The 14,058-nt window shown below is 37.0% G+C and overlaps 1 non-coding gene and 1 pseudogene across 1 annotated transcript; one reads left to right on the forward strand and one right to left on the reverse strand.

Annotated features, from left to right (window-relative positions):
- Positions 1-5,230: 5,230 nt before the first annotated feature.
- Positions 5,231-5,338, reverse strand: LOC122295247. Its single transcript, XR_006237909.1, has one exon. It is a non-coding gene; the product is annotated as a small nucleolar RNA R71 (small nucleolar RNA).
- A 769-nt stretch (positions 5,339-6,107) lies between these two features.
- LOC122293684 overlaps positions 6,108-14,058 on the forward strand; it is an 87,241-nt pseudogene continuing 79,290 nt past the window's right edge.

Raw genomic sequence — 14,058 nt, forward strand, 5'->3', positions numbered from 1 at the left:
CTTAACAATGGCTACATGAGCACATTAGGCGCATGTGGATCTTCTTAGGCTTGAGGGAAACTAATGGATTGGTTTGTCCGGGCTTCAATACGAAGAATGAAGTTAAAGACAGATTTATTGGTGCCAATTCGTCCAAACCTAGAACTGAACTACGACGCTTAGGGAGGTGTGTACATGAAGAAGTTTCCCTTGAGGAAAAGGTCAGAAAGGACAAGGCTAATGGCGGAATTGTACGAATGCACCTGAAGGTCCACCTAGCTTCCGATTCACTGTGAAGTGGAAATTGACATGGCTTTGGTTCTAGTGATGTGTGATAGATCAAGGCTAATCTTCTAAATCAATCTAAGAATAATGTAAAACAACAATAATATCAAAAAGGTGCAGATGAAAGCTAAAGAATGAATTTAAAGGGAAATTATGCTCAAAACATGGTTTAGAGATTACTAATCATCTTTAAGTTGATTAATGCGCTTATGTCTAGTTGGAAACTTAACAATGGCTAGATGAGCACATTAGGCACATGTGAAACTTCTTAGGCTTGAGGGAAACCAATGGATTGTTGTGTGCGGGCTTCAATACGATAAATGAAGTTAAAGACAAATTTTTTGGTGCCAATTTGTCCAAACCTAGAACTGAACTACGAAGGTCTGGGAGGTGTGTACAAGAAGATGTTTCCCTTGAGGAAAAGGTCAAAAAGGACAGGGCAAAGGGCGGAATTGTACGAATGCACTTGAAGGTGCACCTAGCTTCCGATTCGCTGTGAATTGGAAATTGACATGGCTTTGGTTGTAGTGATGTGTTATAGATCAAGGCTAATCTTCTAAATCAATCTAAGAATAATGTAAAACAATAATAATATCAAAAAGGTGCAGATGAAAGCTAAAGAATGAATTTAAAGGGAAATTAAGCTCAAAACATGGTTTAGAGATTACTAATCATCTTTAAGTTGATTAATGAGCTTAAATCTAGTTAGAAACTTAACAATGGCTAGATGAGCACATTAGGCGCATGTGGAACTTTGGCTTGAGGGAAACCAATGGATTGGTATGTGCCGGCTTCAATACGATGAATGAAGTTAAAGACAGATTTCTTGGTGCCAATTTGTCCAAACCTAGAACTGAATTACGAGCGAGGGTCAGGGAGATGTGTACACGAAGAAGTTTCCCTTGAGGAAAAGGTCAAAAAGGACATGGCTAAGGGTGGAATGGTACGAATGCACTTGACGGTGCACATAGCTTACGATTGAGTGTGAATTGGAAATTGACATGGCTTTGGTTCTGGTGATGTGTGATAGCTGAAGGCTAATCTTCTAAATCAATCTAAGAAAAATGTAAAATAACAATAATATCAAAAAGGTGTAGATGAAAGCGAAAGAATGAATTTAAAGGGAAATTAAGCTCAAAACATGGTTTAGAGATTACTAATCATCTTTAAGTTGATTAATGAGCTTAAGTCTAGTTAGAAACTTAATAATGGCTAGATGAGCACGTTAGGTGGAACTTCTTGGGCTTGAGGGAAACCAATGGATTGGTGTTTGCGGGCTTCAATACGATGAATGAACTGAAAGACATATTTATTGGTGGCAACTCATCCAAACCTAGAGGAAAAGGTCAAAAAGGACAACGGTAAGGGCGCAGTTGTACAAATGCACTTGAAGGTACACCTAGCTTCCGATTCGCTGTGAATTGGGAATTCAAATGGATTTGGTTCTAGTGACGTGTGATACAACAAGGCTAATCTTCTAACTAAATCTAAGAATTATGTAAAACAACAATAATATCAAAAAGGTGCGGATCGAAAGGGAAACAAAGAATTTAAAGGGAAATTATGCTCAAACATGGTTTAGAGATTACTAATCATCTTTAAGTTGATATATGCACTTAAGTCTAGTTAGAAACTTAACAATGGCTAGATGAGCACCTTAGGCGCTTCTTTGGCTTGAGGCAAACCAATGGAATGGTGTGTGCAGGGTTCAATAGGAAGCATGAATTAAAGGACGGATTTTTTGGTGCCAATTCGTCCAAACCTAAATCTGAACTACGAGGGTCAGGGAGGTGTGTACGAGAAGAAATTTTCCTCGAGGAAAAGGTAAAAAAGGACAAGTCTAGTGGCGGAATTATACGAATGCACCTGAAGGTGCACCTAGCTTCCAATTCGCTATGAATTGGAAATTGACATAGCTTTGGTTCAGTGATGTGTGATAGATCAAGGTTAATCTGCTAAATCAATCTAAGAATAATGTAAAACAACATTAATATCACAAAGTTGTAGATGAAAGGGAAAGAATGAATTTAAAGGGAAATTAAGCTCAAAACATGGTTTAGAGATTACTAATCATCTTTAAGTTGATTCATGTCTTGTTAGAAACTTAACAATGGCCAGATGGGCACACTAGACTCATGTGGAACTTCTTGGGCTTGAGGTAAACTAATGGATTAGTGTGTGCAGGCTTCAATATGATGAGTGAAGTTAAACACAGACTTCTTGGTGCCAACTGATGAAGTGTTAGAAATGCATAATTAAGCTGTTTTAGTGAGTGATTTATTACATCAAAGAATGGTTGAACACTTAATTATGCATCAAAATTTTAACATTTAATGGAAAATTTATTGATGATAATATTTTGCACATCAAAGTCTCATATTTGCTCTTGAAATACTTAAACTATAATATCATTTCATTTATATATTATAGGGCATTTATGGAAGGAAGGAAAGAGTGGGACCTATAAAGAAATAAAAGAATTGATTATGGTCAAGTTGGAGTTTTATTTTCATTTTTTTTGTTCTGGACACAGCTTTATTTTCTTTCTTTCTCATTTAGCTGGACACAGCAGCAGAGTTTTTATTGCTTTCTTTTGGTTTTCGTTTGGCGCAACAGCAGAGTGGAGCAGGAGCACATCACACATGCAAAACACATGCAAAAAAAACTCATTCGGACAGCACACAACCTGGACGTTGCAGACGCTGTACAGCAGCAGAAAAAAGCCCTCACTCAGACTGCACTCACACCAGCTCAAATATGCAGAAAATTGACACCAACTCACACATGCAGAACACTCACACATGCAGACCAGCAAAGCACTCACTCGGACTGCACTCACACCAGCTCACACATGCAGAACACTCACACATGCAGACCAGCAAAGCACTCATTCGGACAACACACAGCCGGACTCACACATGCAATAATAAACATGCAAACCAGCTCACACATGCAGGACAACAATCAACTCACACGGACGGAAAGCAGCTGGAGCAGAAGGAGATCGCATGGAACATTCAGACGTGCAGCAGCAGCAGGAGATCAATATTTATTTGGCTGGAGGCAGCAACAGAAAAGGGGAGTTTTACTTATTTTCTTTTCGTTTAGAAGCTAGCGGCAGCAGTAGATTAGTTCATAGCTTTGAGTTTTATTTTATTTTCTTTTCTTTTGATTTAGACACAGGCGGCAGTTATTGTTTCTTTTATTTTCATTCGGCTACAGCAGTAGCTTAGCTTGGTTTTTATTGTTTCTTTCATTTTCATTCGGCTACAGCAGTAGCTTAGCTTGGAGTTTGTTACTTTCTCTCATTTAAGCTGGAGGTAGCATTAGAGTAGCTTTGAGTTTTCATTAATCTTCTTTTCATTTTCAGACTAAAGAAGCGGCTGGTTTTGTTTTTATTTTCATTCTTCTTTTCGTTTAGCTCTAGAGAGTAGAGTAGTCTGAAGTTTAATTATTTTCTCTTCTTTTTCATTTGGACGGAAGGCGGTTTGCTTTGTCTTCATGCATTTAATTTTCGTTTAGCAGTTCGAAGTCTTTGTTCTTCTTCTTTACGTTTTTCTTTCGACTAGCATCTTGGAGGTGGCTTTCTTCTTGGTTAATTTTTGGCTTTTGGCTCATTTTTATTTTTAGATTTCTTTTGCTTTCAGATTTTTTCATGACTCATCTTAGACTTATTTTTGTAGTTAGAAATATCATGTGTAGCTAATTTCTAAAACTTGGGTTGTGGAAAGGGACGTGATTTGTTTTGGATTCTAGTTTAATGCAATATTTTGTGATTGAACGTTGATTTCACTATATTACTAGTCGGATCTAAACTGAAAATAGATTGCAGCTCTTGCTCTTGTTTTGTTGTTGACGTAAGGCACAACAAAAGCTTGAAAATTATCAAGGCTTCTCTCGATTGTTTGTTAATGTGTGTTTGGCTAGTAAAGTAGAGAACCCTTTAGAAAAAATATTGCAAAACTTGAGCTTAACTTTTTATCTTCCGATTAGCACTGCCTTGATTGGATTGTTAATCAAGAAAATTATCTAGAATCCAAAATAAAGAGAGTCTCATACCCAACCCAAGTGTTCGTTAATTTGTTTTTTTTTAGAAACTCTAATTTTAATTTCGATTATCTTTTTGCATTGCATTTGAATTTTATTTTCATCTCTCATACTTGATTCATTTGTTACTCACAAATCTCTTATACTCTTTGATAACCCATTGTCCCTGTGGAATATGATCCTGGACTTATCCTTGATACAACTTGACACTTTTACACTTGGAAGCACATTCGACCACGAGTCAAGTTTTTGGCGCCGTTGCCGAGGACAACTGGTGCTTATTAGAGCATTCCTCTACTGCTGAGAGGACGTTGTGGAGCTGTGAACCTTTTCACAGCCTGGGTGGCATTGAATCTTTTTTCCTTCTCTCTGTTTATTTTTCATGGTCTTTGATTATCTGCTCTTGTTTGTATGACTGGTTGGACTAGAGACCATACATCTCGACTGTTTAGGACAGAATCATTGACATCTTTTAGCTCTGCATCATCTTCTATTGAATCATCATCAGACACTGATAGCATCATGGCTGAAATGAGCATCATGATAGGGAAGTGGAGAATCCAAACAGGACTCTTAGAGAATATCTTCAGCCTGTTAGGACTAGCACACCTTCTTGCATCATTTTACCTATTAATGCAAATGCTTTTAATTTCAAACCCGGGATGATTCCATTGTTACCACACTTTCATGGTATGAAATCTGAAAACCCCTATTTGCATATCAAAGAGTTTGAAGAAGTGTGTTCCACATTCGTGGATAGAACATGCACTGATGAGGTCATAAGATTGAAACTGTTTCCATTTTCCTTAAAAGACAAGGCTAAGACATGGTTGAATTCCTTAAGACCAAGATCCATTGGGACTTGGCAAGAAATGCAAACTGAATTTTTAAAGAAATTTTTTCCCATTCATAAAACCAATGCCTTGAAAAGACAGATCATGAATTTTTGCCAAAAGGATGTGGAAACATTTTATCATTGTTGGAAACGATTCAAAGACCTTTTAAATGCATGTCCTCATCATGGATATGAGAATTGGAGGGTCATTAGTTTTTTTTATGAGGGATTGCAACAAAAAATGAGACAATTTGTGGAGACCATGTGTAATGGAGCGTTTTTTAACAAAGAACCTGAGGAAGCTTTTGAATATTTTGATTATCTAGCTGAAAATACACAATCATAGGATACATCTGATGTTCATGATAGGTCGGAAAGTTCAAGGACAATTTCAGGGGGTGGCAAATATAATCTGAGAGAAGTAGATGATTTGAATGCTAGGTTGGCTATGATTCCTAAGAAATTAGAAACCATAGAACTGAAGAAAGTGAATGAACTACAAGTTGTATCTCAGATTACCTTGAGCTGTAATATTTGTGAAGGCCAAGGGCATTCAACTAATAATTGCCCAACCATTCCAGCTTTTAAAGAAGTTCTTTTGGATCAATCTAATGCTGTTAATATGGTTGCTAAATCTTTTTTAGGTCCTTATTCCAACACCTACAATTCGGGATGGAGAAATCACCCTAATTTCAGTTGGAGAGGTGATCAAGCAGCTTTACCTGCACCCAACATAGCTGGTCCTTCACAAATTGTACCCTACACTAGCCCAGGAGGTCCAGGACCATCTCAATATGCCAACCACATGGTCCCAGCTCAGAAAAAGAACCTTGAAGACAATTTCCAGCAATTATCCACCAAATTCCAGCAGCTCTCCACCAATTTTCAGCAATTCATGCAAAGCCAAGCTGCTATCAATAGTCAAAATTCACAAGCCATTGTTGAGATTCGAGGGTCAGTCACAAGGTTAACTACAACCATGAGTGCTCAAGAGAAAGGGAAGTTCCCTGCACAATCTCAGCCTAATCCCCAAGGCCAAAACCACCAATTTCAAAGTATGGCAGGAGATTCAAATGTCAAGCAAGTCAAGGCTATTACAACCTTGAGAAGTGATAAGGTGATTGGCATTCCAGCTAAAGAGGTAGAAAAGAATGGTAACACTTCTAAACCTCCTTCTGAAAATGAGGCACATGATCCTTTGGAATCTGAAAGTGTCCCAAGCACTACACTTGCACCTTTTCCTCAAAGGTTAGCCCCTTTGCACAAAGATAAGCATCACGCTGAAATTCTTGAAATTTTTAAGCAAGTTAGGATTAATATACCATTGTTAGATGTTATTCAACATATTCCTACCAATGCTAAATTTTTAAAGGATTTATGTACCGTAAAAGGAAAATTGAATGTGCAAAAGAAAGCTTTTCTTATTGAGCAGGTTAGTGCTATTATCCAAACCAACACTCCTCCCAAATACAAGGACCCAGGATCCCCTACCATAGCTTGCATGATAGGGAGCTCAAAAATAGGCCAAGCATTATTAGACTTAGGTTCAAGTGTGAACTTATTGCCTTATAATGTTTATGTTCAGCTTGGATTGGGTGAGTTGAAATCTACTTCTATCACATTGCAGTTGGCTGATAGGTCTATTAAGATTCCTAGGGGTGTTGTGGAAGATGTTTTGGTTCAAGTAGACAAATTCTACTATCCAGTAGACTTTGTCGTACTCGACATGCAATTGACTAATCATTCTAGTTTCCAAGCACCTGTTATCTTAGGAAGACCCTTCTTGGCTACTTCTAATGCACTCATAAATTGTAGAAGTGGAGTTTTAAATTTGAGTTATGGAAATATGACTTTGGAGCTAAATATTTTCAATCCTTGCAGGCAGCCGCAAGAAGTTGAGGAAGTTCATGAAGTGAATTTGCTGGAAAATTTCGTTGATGAAAATTCTGCACATTACTTTCAACTCATTGATTCTCTAGAGGAATTTGAAGAAGATTTGAAATTTGATAATGTTAAAAACTCATCTCTTGTTTCCTCAATAGGTCAGCAAGTTACACCACCATGGAGGCCAAAATTTGAGCAACTTCCACCATTGACATCAACCCTCAAGCCTTCGAAAGAGCAATCCCCAACTGTGGACTTCAAACCTCTTCCATTGGAGTTGAAGTATGCTTTCTTAGGACCACAAAGCACCTTCCCTGTGGTAATTTCTTCTCACTTAACTAGTGAACAAGAAGATAAATTGCTAGAGGTCCTTAAGAAGCATAAAAAGTCTATTGGGTGGACAATGGCTGAAATAAAAGGTATAAGTCCCTTGGAGTGTACCCATAGGATTTATTTAGAAGATGATGCAAAGCCTTCTAGGGAAATGCAAAGAAGGTTGAATCCCACAATGAAGGAAGTGCTTAAAGGTGAGGTGTTGAAATTGCTTGATGTGGGTATCATTTACCCCATCTCGGATAGCAAGTGGGTAAGTCCTATTCATGTAGTTCCAAAAAAATTTGGGCTTACCATTGTTAAAAATGAGCAAAATGAATCGATTCCCACCAGAATTCCTACTGGTTGGCGCATGTGTATAGATTATAGGAAGTTGAATGCCACCACTAGGAAAGATCATTTTCCTTTGCCTTTTCTTGATCAAGTGTTAGAAAATGTTGCTGGACATGCTTTTTATTGCTTCTTAGATGGATTCTCCAGTTACTATCAATTAGAAATAGCACCAGAGGATCAAGAAAAGACCACCTTTACTTGTCCTTTTGGTACTTTTGCTTTTAGGAGAATGCCTTTTAGTTTATGCAATGCACCAGCAACTTCTCAAAGATGCATGCTTAGCATTTTTAATGACATGATTGAGAACACCCTAGAAGTGTTTATGGATGATTTTTCTGTATTTGGTGATTCATTTGAGAGTTGTTTAACCAATTTACAAGTTGTTTTGGCCAGGTGTGAAGAGAAGCAATTGCTACTTAATTGGGAGAAGTGCCATTTCATGGTACAATAGGGCATTGTTCTGGGACATATTGTTTCATCTAGAGGACTTGAAGTAGATAGAGCAAAAATTGAGTTGATTTCTAAACTTCCTACACCTAAGTCAATAAAAGACATTAGATCTTTTCTTGGGCATGCAGGTTTTTATAGGAGATTTATCAAAGACTTTAGCTCTACTTCTAAGCCTCTATGTAAGCTATTGATGAATGATGTAAAATTTGATTGGACACCCGAGTGTCAAGAAGCTTTTTGTCGGCTTAAAACTTTGCTAACCACTGCTCCTATTCTTCAACCTCCTGATTGGTCACTTTGTTTTGAAATCATGTGTGATGCAAGTGATTTTGCAATAGGAGCTGTTTTTGGATAGCGTAGGAACAAACTTCCTTATGTCATTTACTATGCAAGTAAAACTTTGAATTTTGCTCAAAAAAATTATTCTACTACTGAAAAAGAATTACTTGCTGTGGTATTTGCTTTAGAGAAGTTTCGTGCATGTATTCTTGGTTCTCCTATAGTCATCTTTACTGACCATGCAGCTCTCAAGTATTTATTGACAAAGAAAGATGCAAAACCAAGGTTGATTAGATGAATACTTTTACTCCAAGAGTTCAATATTATCATCAAGGACAAGAAAGGAGTAGAGAATGTGGTAGCTGACCATTTGTCTAGGCTCACAGTTGCTGAAACTGAACAACCGACACCTGTTCTTGATTCTTTTCCTGATGAACATCTTATGTTAGTTGAAAATTTGCCTTGGTTTGCTGATATAGTAAATTTCTTGGTGACAGGACAAACACCACCTCATTGGAATGCTCAAGATATACGGAAATTCACGCATGAGGTGAGATCGTTCTTCTATGATGATCATTACCTTTTCAAGTATTGTTTAGATCAAATCATTAGGAAGTGTGTGCCCAATGATGAAATTTCTGGTGTCTTAAATTTTTGCCATACGGAAGCTTGTGGTGGGCATTTTTCAGCCCACAAAACAGTGGCCAAAATTCTTCAAAGTGGATTTTATTGGCCAACCATGTTCAAGGATGCCTTTAGTTTTTGTAAAACTTGTGAACCTTGTCAGAAATTAGGAGGAATCACTAGGAGAAATATGATGCCTATGCAACCCATACTAGTGATTGAAATTTTTTATTGTTGGGGGATAGATTTTATGGGACCATTTCCTTCTTCTTTTGGCTATTTATACATTTTGCTTGCTGTTGACTATGTTTCTAAGTGGGTTGAGGTAGTCCCTTACAAATCTAATGATCATCAAGTTGTTTTAAAATTTTTGAAAGAAAACATTTTTGCAAGGTTTGGCATGCTTAAAGCCATAATCAGTGATAATGGCACCCACTTTTGTAACAAGCATTTCTCGGCCTTAATAAAGAAGTATGGTATCCATCACAAAATATCTACTCCCTATCATCCTCAAACCAATGGACAAGCTGAACTAGCAAATAGGGAGATTAAAAACATTCTTGAAAAAACAGTTAACCCAAACAGGAAGGATTGGTCTTTAAGATTGTCTGATGCCTTGTGGGCTTATAGAAGAGCTTTTAAAACCATTTTGGGCATGTCTCCATATAGACTAGTGTATGGTAAGACTTGCCATTTGCCTGTAGAGTTGGAACATAGAGCGTATTGGGCCATTAAGCAATGCAATTTTAACATTGATAAGCTGGTTGTGTGAGAAAATTGCAGCTGTCTGAGTTGGATGAGTTGAGGATGGATGCCTACAACAACTCTAAGTTGTCCAAAGAAAGAATGAAGAACTTCCATGACAAACACATCCAACGTAAGACTTTTGAGTCTAATCAAAAAGTGTTATTGTACAACTCTCGGTTACACTTGTTCCCTGGTAAGTTAAGGTCTCGATGGAGTGGGCCTTATGTGGTACAAACTGTTTTTCCTCATGGTGCTATAGAGATAATGAATCCTATCTATCAATGGTAACATTTTTAAGGTTAACGGTCAAAGGCTCAAGCCTTTTATTTCTAACTTTGCACCTAAGGAATCTACTCTACATTTGCTTGATCCTAATTGTTTTCTTTTATTCTTCAGTTTTTATTTTTATTTTGGCTGCATTCCTTTCAAAGCTATCCAGGTACTTCTTTTTCCTCTTTCCTTTAGTTTTCCTTTGAATTTTTGGTTCTTCTTTTAGTGGTTTTGCCCCTTAATTGCTCTCTTTGTGTAAATTCTTTCGTTTCTCTTGCATCATTGAGGACAATGCTACAATCTAGTTGGGGGGTGGAAGAGAATTTATTTCTCTGTTTACATGCCTTAGACATATATTTTGGTCCACTTTGGAGGAGTGTTAGTAATGAGTTGAAAGCAGATTAAATCCCTCATTCTTGAAGTTTACACGCTGGAAAGTGATTCAAAAAACAAAACAAAAAAAAAAAAAAAAAAAAAAAAAGATAAAAGAAAAAGATTTGTTGAGGTCATGGAACATGTGGAATGCAGTGCAAATATGAGTATATGTTAAAAGAGGGACTTATCCATTTATTTAGTTGTTAAACCAAGGGAAAGATGTTAAAAGTTTTGCTAAAACGCACACAACACATACTTGGAAGGCCTAGAAAGATTACATTGAGTCATTGTTGGTTGATTTACACTTCAATTGTTTGAGACTCTAATGAACCATATCCTAATGGTTTAGGAAGAAATCTAAAATGAATTAAATGAGAAAAGGGACAAGCCAGGGATCCAAAACAACAAAAAAAAATCCTTTAGGTAGACTAGTAGTAAGGCCTGACTTGTGAAAGTGTGGGCAGACGCACATTCATAGGTCCAATTCCCCCACTAGGAAATCTAAAAACATAAATTACATCTGTGTAGTGGAAAAGGCTGCCTATTACCGGGGTCCTTACAAAAAAAAAAGTAGGCACCTTTCAAAGTGTAAAGCAGCCACTACAATGGTTTTGAATTAGAGTATGACCATGTGGTTTTCTCAGATTAGTTGTTGTGATTGAAACTGTTAATGTCTCTTGGTAGTCGATCTTGAAATTCTAACCCCATTTCCATGCACTTGAAAGAAAGCAAGCTTTGTTACATGTAATTTCCTTGGTTGATTAACTAAATGGTGTATAAATCTCTCAGTTGATACAAAATTCATATTAATCTATCTCCAGTAGTCTTAAACTCAACAAGTCTATTTCATAGCATGTGATTCTTGGATTTTCTGAAATTGTATTTGGTAATCTCACCTTTGCATGAATTCTTTCACTCTTTTTTCTAGAGACTAGTAAAGAGCTAGTTGGGGGGTGTGATGAAGTGTTAGAAATGCATAATTAAGCTGTTTTAGTGAGTGATTTATTACATCAAAGAATGGTTGAACACTTAATTATGCATCAAAATTTTAACACCTAATGGAAAATTTATTGATGATAATATTTTGCACATCAAAGTCTCATATTTGCTCTTGAAATACTTAAACTATAATATCATTTCATTTATATATTATAGGGCATTTATGGAAGGAAAGAAAGAGTGGGACCTATAAAGAAATAAAAGAATTGATTATGGTCAAGTTGGAGTTTTATTTTCATTTTTTTGGTTCCGGACACAGCTTTTTTTTCTTTCTTTTTCATTTAGCTGGACAAAGCAATAGAGTTTTTATTGCTTTCTTTTGGTTTTCGTTTGGCGCAACAGCAGAGTGGAGCAGGAGCACATCACACATGCAAAACACATGCAAAACAAACTCATTCGGACAGCACACAACCTGGACATTGCAGACGCTGTACAGTAGCAGAAAAAAGCACTCACTCGAACTGCACTCACACCAGCTCAGACATGCAGAAAAGTGACACCAACTCACACATGCAGAACACTCACACATGCAGACCAGCAAAGCACTCACTCGGACTGCACTCACACCAGCTCACACATACAGAAAAGTGACACCAACTCACACATGCAGAACACTCACACATGCAAACCAGCAAAGCACTCATTCTGACAACACACAGCCGGAATCACACATGCAATAAACATGCAAACCAGCTCACACATGCAGGATAGCAATCAACTCATCTTAGACTTATTTTTCATTTGCTTTTGCTTTCAGATTTTTTCATGACTCATCTTAGACTTATTTTTGTAGTTAGAAATATCATGTATAGCTAATTTCTAAAACTTGGGTTGTGGAAAGGGACGTGATTTGTTTTGGATTCTAGTTTAATGCAATATTTTGTGATTGAACGTTGATTTCACTATATTACTAGTTGGATCTAAACTGAAAATAGATTGCATCTCTTGCTCTTGTTTTGTTGTTGACGTAAGGCACAACAAAAGCTTGAAAATTATCAAGGCTTCTCTCGATTGTTTGTTAATGTGTGTTTGGCTAGTAAAGTAGAGAACCCTTTAGAAAAAATATTGCAAAACTTGAGCTTAACTTTTTATCTTCCGATTAGCACTACCTTGATTGGATTGTTAATCGAGAAAATTATCTAGAATCCGAAATAAAGAGAGTCTCATACCCAACCCAAGTGTTTGTTAATTTGTTTTTTTTTTAGAAACTCTAATTTCAACTTCGATTATCTTTTTGCATTGCATTTGAATTTTATTTTCATCTCTCATACTTGATTCATTTGTTACTCACAAATCTCTTATACACTTTGATAACCCATTGTCCCTGTGGAATACAATCCTGGACTTATCCTTGATACAATTTGACACTTCTACACTTGGAAGCACATTCGAGCACGAGTCACCAACTCATCCAAACCTAGAACTGAACTACGAGGGTCAGGGTGGTGTGTACACGAAGAAGTTTCTCTAAGGAAAAGGTCCAAAAGGACAACACTAAGGGTGCAATTCTACGAATGCACTTGAAGGTAGACCTAGCTTCCGATTCGCTGTGAATTGGAAATTCAGATGGCTTTGGTTCTAGTAACAAGTGATACATCAAGGCTAATCCTGTAAATCGATCTAAGAATGATGTAAAACAAAAATAATATAAAAAAGGATCGGAAGGGAAACAATGAATTTAAAGGGAAATTAAGCTCAAAACATGGTTTAGAGATTAGAATTCATCTTTAAGTTGATGAATGCCCTAAAGTCTAGTTAGAAACTTAACAATGTCTAGATGAGCACATTAGGCTCATGTGGAACTTCTTGGACTTGAGGGAAACCAATGGATTGTTGTGTGCGGGCTTCACTACGATGAATGAAGTTAAAGATAGATTTCTTACTATCAATTCATCCAAACCTATAACTGAACTACGAGGGTCAGGGAGGTGTGTACACGAAGAAGTTTCCTTTGAGGAAAAGGTCAAAAGGGACATGGCCAAGGGTGGAATGGTATGAATGCACTTGACGGTGCACATAGCTTCCGATTCACTGTGAATTGGAAATTGAGATGGCTTTGGTTCTAGTGATGTGTGATAGCTCAAGGCTAATCTTCTAAATCAATCTAAGTATAATGTAAAACAACAATAATATCAAAAAGGTGTAGATGAAAGGGAAAGAACGAATTTAAAGGGAAATTAAGGTCAAAACATGGTTTAGAGATTACTAATCATCTTTAAGTTGATTAATGTCTTGTTAGAAACTTAACAATGGCGAGATGAGGACACTAGACTCATGTGGAACTTCATGGGCTTGAGGGAAACCAATGAATTGGTGTGTGCGGGCTTCAATACGATGAATGAAGTTAAAGACATATTTCTTGGTGCCAATTCATCCAAACCTAGAATTGAACCACGAGGGTCAGTGAGGTGTGTACACGATGAAGTTTCCCTAGAGGAAAAGGTCAAAAAGGACAAGGCTAAGGGCGGAATTGTACAAATGCACTTGAAGGTGGACCTAGCTTCCGAATCGCTTTAAATTGAAAATTGACATGGCTTTGGTTCTAGTGATGTGTGATAGATCAAGGCTAATCTTCTAAATCAATCTAAGAATAATGTAAAAGAACAATAATATCAAAA

Source organism: Carya illinoinensis, chromosome 14 (assembly GCF_018687715.1).
Source record: "Carya illinoinensis cultivar Pawnee chromosome 14, C.illinoinensisPawnee_v1, whole genome shotgun sequence".
NCBI lineage: Eukaryota > Viridiplantae > Streptophyta > Magnoliopsida > Fagales > Juglandaceae > Carya > Carya illinoinensis.